Consider the following 16,294-nt stretch of genomic DNA (forward strand, 5'->3'; position numbering starts at 1 on the left):
TGTGGAGGGAATTACACTTTTGTAAGTCGGTAAAGGTCCGAATGTGATCTCCCACCCAAACATCCCCAAGGAGAGAGATCCCAACGTGGTCCCAGGACCGGAAGCCCACAAGGGAGGACGTCTCTCGGAGCCATGTGCCCTGCCAAAGGAGTGTGTGTTGAGTAAGTCGTCTATCCCAACAGGTGTGCCGAAGGGCGGAGCTCCAGGCCATCAGAACTGATCTAGTGATCGGGGGGAGTGTGAGCGGTATAGGGGCGCCGTAGAGATACGCATGCAGCTGTGGGAAATCCATGTACCGAAGCTCCATCCAGTAGGCCGGGTCCGACCAACCTCCTGTATACCAATCATGGACTACAAGGAGTCTGGTCGCTAAGTAATAAAGGTGTAAGTTAGTCACTCCCATGCCGCCGTCGAAGGGCGGGATCCTACAGTGAGCCAGGGCTATGCACGATCTCCCCTGCCCCCAGAGGAATCTGGTGAGAGCTCCGTCAAAATCTCGGAACCAACTCCCTGGAAGGTGGTAGGTGATATTTTGGAGGATATAGAGGAAGCGAGGGAGAATCATCATTTTAAAAAGGGCGCTACGGCCTAGGGGATTAAGCGGCAGAGCTGGCCAGCGTTTAAGATCAGCCTTGGCTTTGGAGATCAGGGGAGTGATATTCAGAGCCCATTCCAACTCCGGTAGGAGGGCTATCCAAATTCCCAGGTACTTAAAGGTCTCCTGATGGGAATGGTGGATTGCCATTCGAAGCAGGCTCTCCATATGTGGAGAGGGACAAGGGTGGATTTGGCGGGGTTAAGTCGGGGTCCGGAAACGCTTTCGTAGCTTCGAAGTATCTCTAGACAGCGGGAACCGGAATGCTCTGGGTCGGCCAGAAAAAGAAGGACATCATGCGCATAGAGGGCTATTTTGTCCTCATGATGGGGGTCCCAGGACCAGCCTTGCACCGCTACATCGGAGCAGAGGAGACACGCCAGAGGCTCCATGGCCAGCGCAAATAGCAAGGGTGAGAGGGGACACCCTTGACGTGTGCCTCTCCTGATCGGGAACACATCAGAGAGGGCCCCGTTGATAAGGACCCTAGCCCGCGGATTGGAATATAGAACACAAACGGCGCGCAGGAACATGAGACCTATGCCCATCAGTTGAAGAAACTCCGCCAAGTAAGACCAATCGACTGTGTCGAAGGCCTTTTCAAAGTCCAATAGCAGTAGGGCAAGGTACGGGGGCAGATGTTGGCAGTGGGCCAGAGCGAGGTGTGAACGCCGTATACAGTGCCGAGTACCACCCGATGGCATAAAGCTGCATTGGTCCGGGTGGACTAGTTTATGGAGGAGGGGGCGAAGACGCTGGGCTAACACCGCTGCAAAAAGTTTAATCTCTGTATTTATAAGGGAGATTGGGCGGTAATCCCTGCAGGAAGGTGAAGGTGGCTGGGTCTTTGGGATGACGACAATGGTGGCTACGTCAGCCTCGGGGGGAAGGTGCCCTTCTCTGCCACATATCGGAAGAGCTCAGTAAGATGAGGGACCAAGGAGTTTTGAAAGGCTGCGTAGTATTCCAGTGGGAAACCGTCAGGCCCCGGTGTCTTCCCAGAGTTAAGACGTGAGATCGCGTCGTGAATCTCATCTGAGGTAAGAGGGAGGTCTAAATCCTGTGACTCAACCTCAGTCAGACAGGGAAGACGGACGTCCGCTCTCCCCAGCACAGTCGACAGGGAGGCTTCCGGGGCCTGTGCAGAGTAAAGGCGGGAGTAGTAAGTAGCAAACGTCTGGGGGATGGCTTGCGACGTGTATTGAGAGGTACCGGTAGTCCTGAATTTCAGGGACGATTCTATGGGCTCTGGGGTAGGAGACCAAGTTGTGGAGCAGCTTCCCATTTTATCCCCCACCCATAGATGCATGCCACGGAAGAGCGCCACATCATCTTGGCCGATTCCAGAGAGATGTTACGGATTTCATCTCTAAGGGGCGCCAACTGCCTAGAGGAGCAAGCATCAGACATATCTGTAGAAGCCATTTCCAGCCGTAGGGCTTGTGCTTCCAATTGAGCCAGATGGGCAGTCTGCTCAGTCCGCTACGAATGCACCAAGCCTCTAGCCACCCCACGGAGTTTTTCCTTACCGGCCTCCCACAACACACCCGGGGAAGAGACCGACCCATGATTGACCCAAAAGTATTGTTGTAGCTCCAACCCAAGCGCATCCCTGAACTGCTGGTCCTGGAGAAACCAGGCATTTAAGCGCCATATTGGTCGCGTGGCCGTCCGTGATCCCCAAAGGCGTAGGGAGAGGGGCAAGTGATCTGACAGTCCACGAGGGAGAATCAAGACGTGAGAGATGAGATGGCAATCAAGAGCAGGAAGGAGAAACAGGTCGATGCGAGAGTGGGTGTTGTGGGCCGCGGAGGTGTGGGTGAATTGTCTCTCCCGGGGGTGCCAGATTCGCCAGGCGTCACATAGGCCAAGAGCTCTGATCCAGTCCGAGAGTTTTGAGGCGTGGGACAGTTGTGTCGTGGATGGGGCGCCAGTCGAGTCAAGTTGTGGCTGTAGGACCGCATTAAAATCACCCCCTACGATGGTCTTTCCCTGGGGTAGGGCTGAAATAGTCTCGGTGGGTCTGAGAAAGGGCAGCGGGGGGGGACATAAACTGAGGCAAGATTAATGGAGTGGCCCTCAAGAGTTCTGGAGACAGTCACGTACCGCTCCTGGGAGTCAGTTCTGATTTGTGTGGGGGTAAAGGGAAGACCTCTCCTTAGTATAACAGCCACCCCCCAGGGCGCCACAGCTAAAGCTGGAGTGCCACACTCGATCAAAGCCATATCGTGCCAGAAAAGGGCAATGGCTACCCAGGAGATGAGTCTCCTGGAGCAAGAGGACATCCGACGCGTGGCGCTGGGCATATCTGAGAACGGTGGTGCGCTTAATACGATCCAACATGCCATTCACGTTCCAAGACAGAACGTGTAACGACCTGTCTGTGTTAGCCATCTAAATCATGCATGGAACATGGGGTCGGGCTGGACACTGGAAAATGTGCACCCTCCAATGAGTGATATTGCCGTGCCGGGTCCGGGATGGGGCCTGCGCTGGATGCTGTTAAGACTGTTGCTGATGGATTTGTAGAATTTTGACAAGACGCTGCGCAAACTATGGAACTGTAGCTCATTTGGAACTATGAGCAGAACCGTTTGAGGAGCGGGAGCTCCAACTCCATCCCAACCCTCCCCAACTCCCCCCACCCTACACTTCCGAAACTGAAGCATCTGTCGCCCTAAAAAAGGAACAAAAAGCAAAACAACTTAGGAGATAGTAACAATAGCTAAGCTAAAATGTTTAGCAGGGTAATGCGTGGCATAGGCGGCCCTTCTATTTCGTCGGATATTCTAATATCATCAGTGCATAAAAGGTTTAAGAGTCTTGGACATGGTCCGGAGCGGCAGTGGCTCCATCTGAGCTCGCAGGGCTCGCACCAATCCTCCTCCCGAGCCCGGCATCCGGGGGCTCCCGGAGAGGTCTGAGTCCGATTCAAGAGGGCGGGAGGAGGCGGGTGAACTACTACTTTTACTAGTAGTAAAATTACACTTGTAAATTGCGAATTCCAAACTGTAGTAAAGTTATTACAGCAAGTGTAAACTAACACAAAAGTGTAAGTTTACCTTTGTGAATTAGACCCACATGTTCTAAAGGTATTTAGATGAGGAGTTAAGACTAATAAATCTTAACGTAACTAAAATATACCTATATATATGTTGCTGAGTAGCATCCAGTAGTCAGAATTGTTGCAGGTTGTACCACACCTCTCTCTCTTTCCAGCTTCTCTTCTAAATAATTGTTCTTGTGCACCAGTTTGTGTATCCCTAACAGGGCAATTCAGGGATTCATTTACAAGGCCATTGTGCCGCCAGTGTGTCACTTGTTCTTAAAATCAGGGCCCTTGGGCTGAGATGCTTACAAAGTACTAAATGCAGACATGCATCACCACTAATCCTTTGTAGGCTTCTTGAATAGCGTGCGTCAACAAGCGCTATATAAATACAACCCTTCGTCCTCCTCTGTCCTTCTGCTATCATTCCAAATCCAATTAACTGACTAACCTATCCACCACTTAAAATGTACTTCATGTTTCACTATACTAATTCAACACTAATCCTCTATGGGTCCCGGAGTAGCGTGCTACTCCCCGAAAAAGCGCTTTGACACCTCGTCAGGGATAGTAAGCATTATATAAATGCAATTACAATACAATAGTGACCCTATGCAGTGGGCTGCCCTAGGGTGGACAGTGGGGCCTCGCTCCCCAGCGGCATCTCTCGCCCCATCGCTGCAGCTGTTGGCAGATGCAATCCTTGCACACTATTGCATAGGCTTCCAGCGTCGCTGCACGGGGTGCTTTTTATCAGTGAGGCTGCTTGCACCTTATCTGTGAGAAAGCCCTGTATGTGGTGCCTTTTGAACTGCTGACCCACCATTAACCCTTTCTCTGCTGCTCTCAAACATTAGTGAGGTGAGAATTCAGTCCACCCTCCACCCACACAAGAACATTCACAATATGACATGTTCAGTGCGTTGACAAATAAATATTTGAACTTAATAAAAAACAGACATTTTAAACAAGTGGATAAATGAGTCATAGGTTTACAATGATAATTTTGTCTTTATGTTATTTAAAAATAAAGCTGGTGTCATGAAGAACATATGATTTGTCTTGATTTATAAGATAAGATAAGATAAAGATAATTACGCACGACTACCTGTAGGCATCTCGGCGCTTGTACGAATACCGCCGAGGAACCCTTCCTGGCCTTTCCCTGTGAGGAGCCCTCATCTGGGCACCCCCAAGGTGAAGCCAGGCATCCTCAGCATTGTTGGGGCCATTGTAGAGATTAAGCAAGCTATTGCCCAGAGGTGCAGAGTGGGACCCATGATTAGAATAGGCACCGAGGCGAGAATTATCAGGTCTGAGGAAATTGAGCCCGAGACCCGCCGAGGCGGGAATTGAACCCTGGTCCTGGCCAGACTACTGCCTCAGGGTCTGCCGCTCTCACCATTGAGCCACACTTCTCTACATATATATTTACATGCACATGAACTGTTTTTCCCATTTTAGGTGGAACACCGGTTTTATCTGTGGCTCCCTGTGCGGTAGGCCTATGGGTCTCCACCGCAGTGGTGACTTCATTCTGCAGCTCGGGTTCTACGCCTTTTGAGGTTTTGTAGTTTGGGATCTCGAGGCCTCCGGCCGCCTCCTGGTTTCCCACACCCCCAATGGGTTTTCAAAGCACTCTAGGCGCTGGCCACCATTCCTCTCAGGCTTGGGCTGGAAGCCAAGGAATGGGGTGACTTCACCTCCCCTGGGACCTCAACTCAGAGTTAGTTTGTCTTTTCCTCTTGTTCATTTGAAGAGATTTGTAGATCTTTTATCTCCCCAACTTCCAGCCTGGCCTCACATCAAGAGACATTTCTGTAGATCACTATCACTATGTCTGGATTTATTTCATTGTCAACATCCGCTGCCATACATCTCTGGTAGTGGCCGAAGAGCTTGGCCGTTGAATTGATGAAGCGCTGTATTATAAGCGCTCTGTATCATAAGCGCTCTGTATTATAAGCGTTCTGTATTATAAGCTCAACGTCCAGAGGTTGGACCGATCCAGTCACCCATCTGCTGCCGGTTCCACTTTGTCAATTGGCCCGTGCGCACAGCAAACCCAACGCAAATCCACCTATGGTGCAATAACTATTTTCTTTAACCACATAGTTCTACTGAGTGAGGCCTAATACTGTAGCTAAAGCTACTTAGAAACAGCCCATTCCAAGTACTTACGAAACCACACAAAAAAATTCTATATATAGTCAGTCTTTGGCGGATGTATGTCATTACATCGCATACCAATACCACGTGTGCCATTACAACGCGTTTATTACTGCCCGGTGTCAATGACAACGACATGCCATTACATCGCATCATTTTACCACAACTATGGTTTTACCACACATGCCATTACAACGCAAAGGCATGCGTGGTAAAGCTATATATATATTTGTGGTAAAAGTTTGCAAGGTAAGTGACTTTACCCTACCCTACCCTAAACACTAATAAAGTACCACTGCACAACCCTCCTCCGACCCCCAGTAGAATCCCTACAATAACACTACACTACCCTGCACGACCCCCCCGACACTACCCTAAAACACTACACTACACAAACACTACAACACTACCCTAAACCCTGAAACACTACACTACACAAACACTACAACACTACCCTAAACCCTGAAACACTACACTACACAAACACTACAAAACTACCCTAAAACACTACACTACAAAAACACAACGCTACCCTAAACCCTAAAACACTACACTACACAAACACTACAACACTACCCTAAACCCTAAAACACTACCCCCATTATGACCCTACTCCTACCCACAGTCCGGTCCCTACACTGAAACACTACCCTCCATGACCCACCCGACATTACCCTAAAACACTACACTACACACACACTACACCACTACCCTCAACCCTAAAACACTACACTACATAAAACCTACAACACTCCCCTAAACCTCTAAAACTCTACACTACACAAACACTACAACACTACCCTAAACCCTAAAACACTACACTATAAAAACACAACACTACCCTAAATCCTAAAACACAACACTACACAAACACTACAAAACTACCCTTAACCTTAAAACACCACACTACACAAACACTACAACACTACCCAAAACCCTAAAACACTACACTACAGAAACACTACAACACTACCCTAAACCCTAAAACACTACACTACACAAACACTACAACACTACCCTAAACCCTAAAACACTACACTACAAAAACACAACACTACGCTAAACCTTAAAACACTACACTACACAACATGACACAAACATTACAACACTACAACAAAAGTCACCCCCACCCCATGCTCAAACCTCCTTACCTCACGCTCCTCGTGGTTCCTCTCTCCTGCTTCCAGCGTCGTCTGAGGGGCGGTGCACGTCGTTGTGAGGAAACAGCCTCAGTTTCCTCACAATGACGTGGATAGCCATTACATTACATGCGTTGTAAAAGCGCATGCGATATAATGGTATGCGTGGTAAAATCCGCGTTGTGATTGCTGTTTCCCGTCTTTGGCGCCACAGCAGTCATTGACGTCAACATTAAGTGCCATTAAAATCACAAGACCAAATGTGGCTGTTGTCTTTCTACAAACCAACACATTCTGACAACCAAAGTCTAGAGGAGAATGCTAGAGGTCAGCCTTAGCTCTGGACCATGAAACAAACAAAAGGTGAAGGGAGGCTGCTTGCAATACTGGCAATCCTTTGGGGTAGCCTCCCGACCCATCATTCTTTTGCTCTCCATGCCACCTCAATGTGGACCAAGCCATATGCAAATCCGTCTTGACCCTGCTCCTGATGGGAACAGTCCAGCCCGAACTGCCAGGCCAGGTCCTCCCTGAACTGGAAAACAAGCATCCCAGGATCGGTTTCACCCTAGTTAAGGACGCGTCAGCCGGGTACAGATTGGTTTTCACCAATCTGTTTTTCTTCATTTTCTTAGCCTTTCCCTTTTTTGATTCATTGGGTACCTACCTTCGGACATTGCAATTTATAGAATTATTTTTGGATATGTGTACCACATACTCGTTTGATATAATCAGCCTTGAAAATGATCCGGGCCTGCGTACCAAGAAGGGGCGAAATACGCGTTGGCTGTCTTTCTAGCAGAATTCTCTTGAATACGAGAGGAATATAAACCTAAACAAAGAAACACTACTTGGTTACTCTGGGTATTTTGTATCCAACTGGGTAATATAATAAACAAGAACATTTAATCATCCAGCCCTGTCCTTCCTACGGCCTAGACATAAAAGATGAACTACAGACAACAATTCTAGTTGTTTTCTAAGGGAGGCGCAAAGAGACCATATCTCGTGCTTTGGTGGGTGGTGCCACGATTAATGTCGAGGGGGGGGGGTTACTGCAACACCCTCTAGGCCGCTGCCCAACAATGTCCCACATAGATTCCAGCAAGCACAAAATTCAGTGATATGGACAATATCGGAGCTGACCAGAAGACGCCATAAGGTGAATTCACAGAAGCACATTAGTACATTTTGGGGCATATCAGCAAGCGGCATTGATAATTATCGATGGCCGCATATAGCGTGCAAAATCCTAACGCCGCCTAACGCCGGGTTCTATTGCCCGGTCAGCGCAATATTTACAACGCGCATCGCCGAGGCGATAGTAATCCCGGCAAAAACGGCGTAAGGCATAAAATATCGCAGGAATACCAGCGATATGACAAACACTCAGACAAAACCTTGTAAATAGGGAGAGGTGGATTTAACATTATGATCTACCTGCCATTCAACATATTGCTAAGTCTAATAATTATAAGGCGTAAGGAACTTGCGAAATACCCGGTTAGCGCTACTTTTAATGTCACAAGACATGTTAGCGATCAACTAGTTAATAGAGAGTAGCCAGAAAGTAGCCATGTTAGCAATTATTCCTGCTGAGTTTCACGCAGGAACGCCTACCTCGCATCTCATTAGCGATGCGAAGCGCTAAGCAAATGGGCACAAATCCATGGATTCACACGTTAGTGTGTCCATGCAGATAGGGCGTTAGAATTATTGCCGCTTTTCGTCCCAAAACGAACGCTAAAGCGACGATAATTCTACCGCCGTGCCTTGTAGATATTCCCCTTAGTTATACTCCTGGTCACTACTCCATCCACTCACAAATGCAATTCACGTAGGTATGAGCGTAGATCTAAGCCTACGCATTCCTATCTGTTATGTGTGATGTTCTCTGCTGGGAGGGTGTAGACCTATGTCCCGTTGGGCTCTTCTCTTAGCCTTACCCTCTTTAACATCTTCATGGCTCCCTTAGTATCTGTTGTAGAGCCATTTGGTTGTAAAATCATTTCTTATTCAATGACACGCAGCAGCTCTTTGCCTTCGAGGGTTTGCCTGCGTCTATCGCAGCCCTTTCTCAGACTGCATGCTTTCTGCCTTTCATTTGATGCAGAGCAATGCAGAGAAGACTGCAATTATCTCTTTTGGGTCACATGTGCCCAACTGGTGGGAAGATCTCTGGCCCTCTGCATTATCAGCCCTGCCACCCCCTTCTCTAACTTCATCGATGCTCATGACGAGCTGAGCTCGTCATGAGGCACGGCACTCCGGTGCTGAGCCGTGGAACGCTCATACGCGGGGATAATTCCCCTGCTGTGCTAAGCGTTCCACGGGAACGGGTGTGGTCACGACGAGCTCAGCTCGTCATGAGCACACGAGCACCGCACGGAAGGGGCTAATGGTAAAAAACTTGGGAGTAAAACTGGAAAACACTCTCTCTTAGAAGACTCAGATTTCTGCAGTAGTAGATCAATGTTTTGCACTGCTCCGTACGGATGTATGACGTTACAACGCATGCTATTACAACGCATGCCTTTACGACACAAGTTTTACAACGCAACTTTTACAGCGACTTGCGTTGGGGGGCGCTGGATAGTGAATAGTTTAATTTACTATTCCAACTCCAGTCCCCGTGGATAGTAGGGAAGGTGTTGGAAACTATTCCCTATCCTAGGGCGCACCCCAGTGCAAGTCGTTGTAAAAGTTGCATTGTAATTGTTGCGTTGTAAAGGATGTTCTCCCTCCGTACCATTACTACATTTCTTCCCCTCCTGCCTCTGAAGGCAAGAAGAGTATTTATCTCACTTCGCGTCTTGACTATGCGAATGTCTTGTTCTTGGGAGCTGCCGAAGCCCAGGTGAGGTGCCAGCAGGTGGTTCAAACCGCAGCAGCCAGGTTACTTCTCCATCTGCCTAGGCATTCCTCAATGGCAGCTGCTCACAGGGTTTTGCATTGGTTGCCCGTTAAGAAATGCAACCTCTTCAAAGCATTAGTGATGGTCCATAGAGCAGCGTTCTCTTCTAGCCCTCGGTATTTGGCTGATAGATTCACTTACTATATTCCCCCAGACTGCTGCGCTTCACTTCCGCTTCTTTCTTAGTTATTCCATGCTTTAAGCGGGTTCGAAGGGACAGTAAGGCCTTTTCTTTTTTGTCTGCCAAGGCCTGGAATGTCATGTGGGCTGTGATGGACTGCTTCTGAGCCCGTCTTTCCTTAAAAGCGTCAGACTTGGCTTTTTTCTTGGAAGAAGTAGTTCTTCAGGTATGGAGCTGTGCACCAGGACTCTCCTGCTAGCGCTGGGACACTCCTTGGAGTAGCTGTGCACTTAATAAATCTATCATTAATTTATTCAGTCATTCATGCTGGAAAATCATAATGTATATTGAAAAGTATGGAGAGGAAAGGAAATATTTTCTGGGTGAGACATGACCTAGTCGTAGGTGGGACTTATAGAGAGGGTTTGTGGAGCCATTAGGCTTCCTGTTATTCAAATAGGCAAATAATGGGTGAATACTGTGACTCCTCAAGACCCCTAAATGACGTCCATTAGTGCATATCCCACTGCCAGTCGCACAAACACTGGTTTTATGCCAATGGCCTGGAAGGCTGAAGGCTGCACACCTTTTGAACTCCCTCCCCATCCACCTTCGGCTGACCCAGGACCATCTGGCCTTCAGGAAATAACTCAAGACCTGGCTGTTCGAGCAGTAGCATACCCCTCCCCCAAGCGCCTTGAGACCCTCCCGGGTGACTAGTGCCCTATACAAATGGCATGATTGATTGATTGATTGATTGATTTTACCTTATGTTTTCTGTGAACAGCACAGTGGGTCCAGGGCTTTAAGTGCAATGAAAAAACTATGGGTCTCTCAAAGGGGCGTGGCCAGTGTAATTAAGGGCGTGGCCTTAGGAACACCTATGCTAAAAAATCTGTGCTTAGCATAGTGTGCCGCCCTCATTGCATTCAGATATATGACACCACAAGTATCATAATACCTACAAAAAGTCACGACTATTGGCTTTGTCAATGGTTGTTAGTTGCATAAGATAAATAAGCAGCAACTATGGTTTGTATATGTATTGAAAAAGCTTCCATTTAAAGACCTGGTGACACCACGACAATGTTGCTGCTCCTGAGTTTCAAAATGAAAAGGGAAATCCAGAGAGAAAATGACTCTCTTTAAAGGATTTCCCTTCCCCTACAACACTCACCTGCAACTTCTCCACTGGTGAGAAGTGAGCGTGCGCACATCAATGTACCTGCTGTCACTGCAGTCCGGAAAAAAACAGAACGCTGTGCCCAGGCCCGGACTGGCCATAGCGGGCAGCGGGCAATCCCCCGGTGCGCCACATGGGTGGGGGGCGGTTTTGGGCCCCTGGGGGCCATTTTTGTTACAGGGCCGTTTTTGCAGTATAGCTGCAAAATCGGCCCTATACCAAAATCGGCCAAAAAATTGGCCGAAAACCGACCCCGTCAAAGAGCTCGGCGGCCCCTCCAACCCCCCCTGAGTGGGGAGGGGGGGCCGGCCGAGTACTTTGCCAGGGCCGGTTCTGGTTCCCAGTCCGGCTCTGCCTGTGCCAGGGCACAAAAGAGTACGATAGAGACCCGTTTTGAGGCCTCCTCAAAAAAACTACCGGTGCTCAGACCCGGTGAGACCCGGCCCACTTAAAGCCCTGAGTGGGTCTATGCAAAAGCTGCCGTGATCCATGCGTGTAATTCGTGAGTCGTATATGGCAAAATAGGCCTCTGATTTAAGTGATAACTGACTCCCTCAGATGATAAATGCCATCTCGAAGGTCTGCTGACATTGAAGGAGTTCGGAATAGCGACTTCTTGTCGTGTCCTCACGAGGACCTCATTCTACGAAACAGCAAACGACAAACCTTGCCATCGCCACACAGATACACGTGTGAAAACTGGCTGTAGTTTTTGCAGTTTACTTAGTAACCACGGGAGGGCGCCATTGGCTTGGTGATGAAGTGGTTTGCGCACAGTCTTTCTTGTGCGGACCTCTCAGTGACGCGCCAAGGCCTGTTACGTCACTATGAGGGCTTCAAATTGTGCCTCACTGACCTCATAAACCAGACTGAGGCAGACAGCCCCTGCTTGGATTCTGGAGGTGTTTGGCACAGCCCCCTCCACTTGTCTGCTTTACAGTATAATAATCTGTGTAGGGGCTAAATATGGTTTCATTTCAGGGAGATTATACCTCATTTATAGCCGCCATAAAGGTGAAGTGTGAGTATTGTTCATTGTTTCCCAGAAGCCTTTGGGACAAGTGTACAAAAGGGCTGTGAATGTGCAAAACAATGCAAAAAGCGTTGCTAATTTGTAAATCGTGTGGGTGTCGGCCTGATGTGCAAAGACTTTGGAGATTTTCAGTGACGAGGTCTAATTCGGGGGTTGCTTTTTTTTCTCGCCTGGAGGGTGAAGGCATTTTTTTCATTATTAAATGTTTTACATCTATATAGACATTAACATGCAACACGTAAAGTGTGTATTTTCCTCGGATTGTTTGACAATATCGAATGTAACTAAGCCTGCATTTTAAAATGGCTGACGTTTGGGTGCCATCTTGCTTTCACAACATTTCCGTTAATTCCAGGAGACGCAGGCTCCATATCTACCATCTTGATGTGCCCTTGGTTTTCAATTTTCATGTGAAATGTTTTTTTTTCCTGCAATCTTTTTAGAATGTTTTCACGAGCGGCTGCGATGCGCCTACAAATGCAAAAACAAATGCAAAAACAACAGTTGATGGACAGAATGCAAAACAATGTTATACATTCACCCCATTACAGAGATCTGGACCTAAATCCATCGTTTTTTCCTCACTTTGCCACTGGATTCAAGCTAGCCTGGCTGATGACGGCTGATTAGCCAGAAACCGGTCACAGGATGCTTGTTTCCGGTCCAGGGAAGACATGGCTTGGCAGTCCGGACTGGACTGTTCCCATGAGGCACACGGTCGGACTGATTTGCATATGGCCATGTCTGAACTGGGGCGGTGGAGTGAGCTAAAGAATGATAATGGATTAAACCCAGATCAGTTGACTGGGGGTGAGTGTTTGATTTGCTTAAGCGCTCCGTCCAGCATCCCTCTTTGGTATCGCGATGCGCCTACAAGGCACAGCTCGGCCCAATGCATCTCAGTATGCAGCAGTTAATTGTAAGTTTGAAGGACGCTTAGAGTAAGTAGCCTCACGGTGTAGGAGCTTAAGAAAATAGTGAGCTTAGATGTCTACTTGTGCCTTCACCTGATTGGTCCAACATAGCAGAACCAAGTGTAGGTGCATCAAGTGTAAGAATTGTGTGAGTCAAAGCTAATGCAACGTTACACAAGAGTTCCGAAAATTCTCAGCTTCTTTGCCCTTCTCTTGGCGAGAATCCCTCTTTCCTGAATTACTATCAAAGCCTGTCTCTGATTTAGCAGAATAGGGTGCTCTCTTTTTGGAGAACTGATTTTGATTACCTTTACTTTTCGAGAAAACTTTATAGCTGTTTGCCGTTGTTTCAGAACCATTTAATTGCTTTGAACTATTTTTTCATTTACTAATGCATTCATGTATTGATTTATTCATTGATTTACAACTAATTTGATGATTTGAGTTTGTAACTTTACTAATCCTTTAATCCACCTTTATGGTTAGAAACTGAAACACTCTATGCCTTCCTTGTGGAGCCTAATGGGCTTCTCGTAATTAAAAGGTATTGAATGCGTTATTTAGCATCAGTTGGAACTAAATATTTGCTAGAGAGTGCTTTATGAACCTGACGCGGTCTCAAAATTTGCACAAAGCAGAGCGCTCCATCAAGGGGATGTGGCCTGGCCCTTTGGACAAGAATGTTTCTAGTGGAAAAGGACCAAGACGGATTTGTGTATCGCTGGCCCCTGTCTACAGTGGCATGGCAGGCAAAGGACGATGGTCTAGAACGTGACTGGAGAGATCACCAGCGCCTGAGATCAAACAAAGGCTTCGTTCCATCATGCCGGTGCTCATTGCAGCGCTAAATATCAAAATGACAAGGCTAAACAGTGAATCCAAATTAGCGAATTTCCTTTTAAGTTGATTAAAAATGCAGAGTTTGAGGAATGATGCTCAAGCATGAAGAAGTGTCACATAATCAGCACATGGCCAGAATAGGTTTAACAAACCACAAAATTCAAGGGCGTCCCAGAAGGCACCCACACCGCCCAAGCCATCTGATCTCTGCTTGGTGATGAGAATCATGGACCTTCTATCTGTTGACAAGAAGAACTCACAAAGGGTGAAATTCCACAGGCAAAGAGTGACCTTATTTGAACAAAGTTGGACAAGCCCCCCAGGGAGAAGGTTCATGATCGAGGTCACATAAAACTTCTTCGAAGCACCAGATCCACTCAGAGGTCATGACACAGAGAGGAGTTAGGCGCGGTCTACACATGTTAACATTGAGAGTTCATTGCATCTTACGTCACTTGGCAGATATTAATGGCATGCACGTAATGGATCGTGAGGCAATCACCTGTAGTGGATTCTTCATACAGATAATGTCAGTATATCATTCTTACCTAAGGCTCAGGTGCTTTTGCAATGCAAAAAGTAACCTTTAAAAAAAACAAAAAAAAAACATAGAGATATGAAAAAACATAAACAAGTGGCAATGTTTTCTCAAGAAAAAGCACAAAGCTATTCTGTATTCCTGATTTTGAACCCCACAGCTTATTTTAAGCCAACATTGATCCTTAGTTTTCTTGATCATAGTCAACGTTTCGATACTAATGGCTATGTATCTGTGGGTCTTCATCAGGGCAGTTATCAATGCTGTCAAGCACGGCTGCAGAAAGATTTGATGCAGAAAGATTAAACAAGGGTTTGGATGTGAAGATGTGATGTCAAGAAATGTAAACAAGTAAGGGCTGAATGTCTTTTGTTTGTAGGGTGTCTTCAAGGATCAAATCTCAAAGACCATCAAATGAATAATTTGGGATATAGAAGATAGGTTCAATTGGCTCTTAGTTGGGTGCACAGCACCCTATAATTGCATTTTTGATGATAACAACATAAATATTGTCTGCCTGAAGAATACAATACAGATCATTACAGTTTTCTATGTGTTTCTATCATGTAATGAATGTATATTATTCTGATTAACTCCACATTTCATGAAAAATATCAATAATTAATTCGATAACGTGCACCCACTGATCAGGTGTTGGAATTAAAAGACTTTTCAAGATGCACCACTGTTGATTTAATATGGCTCAATGCATGATGATCAAGGTATTACTTCCCATACGCAAGAGACTTCAATATTAGGCGGAACCATATACAAACCCTCAACATCCTTTATCTTAATTTGTATGCTAATGCAATGATGCGGAGATGAAATTGATGTAATCTTGTTGATTTTGTTACAATATTCATTGCATTCTCTCCAACTGTTCTCTTGCTTTATATGTCTAATAACAATTATTTCAATATATATTTGATTGCAATATTTTAGAATTTAAATTATTATTATTATTATTTTTTTTTTATTCCGTAATTTTTTAGTGTAGAAAAAAAAAATATATACATGGATCATTACATATACATGGGTGGAAAAGGAAAGAAGAAGAGGAAAGAGAAAGAAAAAGAAAAGAGAAAGCGGGGGAGGAGGGGGCTGATTCAAAGGCCAGCTTTTCAGTCTTATTGTGGTAAGTCCGATTTTCAGTCTTGGCGGTGAGACGGTTAGACCTCCATCCCCATGTAGCGTTGGTTGTCCTTCTTGGTCACGTGCCCCGGCCGCCCGCTGAAGAGATAGAGAGAGGAGAGAGGGAAGAGGAGCAGTGCGCGTTCCTGGAGTGTGCACTATCCGGGGGTCTACTGCTTGGCTGTTGCTGGTCGGTGACTGACCCTTCTGTCTATGGTGGTTTGTGCAACGTGAGGTAGTTGTCCAGGGCCTCCCACATACCTGACTGCCTGTGTATTTTGGGTGAGTATTTCGCTGTGATGGAGTCCGCCCCCTCAGGAAAGTGACCCAGTTGAGCCATGCCTTAGGTGTGGCTTTCCCTGTGTCCTTCCAGTTGTGCAGGACCGTTTTGACCGCTGCTGTCAGCAGGAGGTCGATGAGGTCCCGAATTTCCTTGGTTGCTACTGTGGGGGATGCGAAACCTAGTGCTAGGCTGTGGAAGTCAAGCTGCAGGTTGATCCCTGTGATCTCATTTATTAGTGATTCTATTGTGTTCCAGAAAACTCTGACTTTTGAGCATTGGAAGAGTAGGTGTGCGAGGTCTCCCTTTTCTTTGTTGCAATTCCAGCAGGAATCGCTGTCGCGGATACCCATGGATGCCAAGCGGGCAGAGGTCCAGTATGCCT

The sequence above is a fragment of the Lissotriton helveticus genome, chromosome 10 (assembly GCF_964261635.1).
Source record: "Lissotriton helveticus chromosome 10, aLisHel1.1, whole genome shotgun sequence".
NCBI classification, from domain to species: Eukaryota; Metazoa; Chordata; class Amphibia; order Caudata; family Salamandridae; genus Lissotriton; species Lissotriton helveticus.